Source organism: Buceros rhinoceros, unplaced genomic scaffold, assembly GCF_000710305.1.
Source record: "Buceros rhinoceros silvestris isolate BGI_N320 unplaced genomic scaffold, ASM71030v1 scaffold24871, whole genome shotgun sequence".
Taxonomy (NCBI): Eukaryota; Metazoa; Chordata; class Aves; order Bucerotiformes; family Bucerotidae; genus Buceros; species Buceros rhinoceros.
The window spans coordinates 1,476-2,627 of NW_010396291.1; positions in this window are offsets into that span (position 1 = coordinate 1,476).

Sequence of the window (1,152 nt, forward strand, 5' to 3'; positions counted from 1 at the left end):
CCGTAAACTTGCAAAGAGGGACCCAGGAGCAGAGCAGAGGCGAAGGAGGCACCAGGGCTGGTGAGAGATGAGCAGCTCGGGCGCAGGGCCAAGGGAGATGCTGTCGGGGATGGATGTGCCAGACAGTCCCCGACTCCTACGTGCAGCAGTGCCACGTCCTCCACAGCTGCCCTTCGCATCAGCTCTTCAGCTCATAACCAGATATTCACTGTCTCATGGTCCTGGGAAGTGCTCGGGGGAACCGGCAGCATCCCAGAGAGGTCAGCAGGGATGGGCTGAGCACCAGGAACTTGCAACAACACAGGGTCCAAGCCTTGGTCCATGCACCCCACTGGTGCCCAATGTAGCAGCGTTTGCTGGTTGAAGCACCTCAGGCATCCACGCTCCAGAGAGTGGGTTTCAGATGCTGTTTGCCAGCGGCAGGAAGAAAGAGTTGTAGTACGTGTGCAATGGGAGAGGAACCCAGCCTGCCTGACAGGCACAGCAGCTCCAGGCCACTGCGGGCACCTCCACCCCACCAGCTCCAGCCTGCATGAGGCTGGAGATGATTTTTTCTGGAGGGATTGAAAAGAAGAAGGCATTTCTCATTAAAAAAAAAGGTCTCTAATTTCAGTGGCTACAAGAGGGGCAAAATAAAGGCTTTACCAAATGGCCATGTGTACTAGAAGTACCCGAAGCATCACCCGAGCACTCCCAGGGGAGTTTTATTTCTCATGCCAGCTGCACGGGCAGGAAGGAGGCTTGGCTGGACACTGCCACATCCCAGCTCTTCCCTCCAGCAGAACCGGGACACAATGGGGACATCGCTGTCCTCGTGGCGATGACAGCAGCAAATGCAGCAAAAACGGCCGAGTGTGGGCACCAGCTGCACCCGGGGGTGGGGCGGCGTGGGGGGCAGAACAGAGACTCCCTGGAGGGAAGCCAGAGTCTGGAAGCACCGGGGACATGGGAAGCTGGATCAGGCCCTTTCAGCTGGATCAGAACAGTGTGAGAGCAAGGATGGCTGCAGGGGAAGAGAGGGCCGGGAGCTTTATGAGGACTCATCCATGGTGCTCACACGGCCCCTCCAGCTGCTCCACGGGGCCCTCAGCTGTCTGCATCCTGCTCAAGTGATGGAGGCACCGCAGTGGCTCGCTGGCCAGGCTGGCAGTC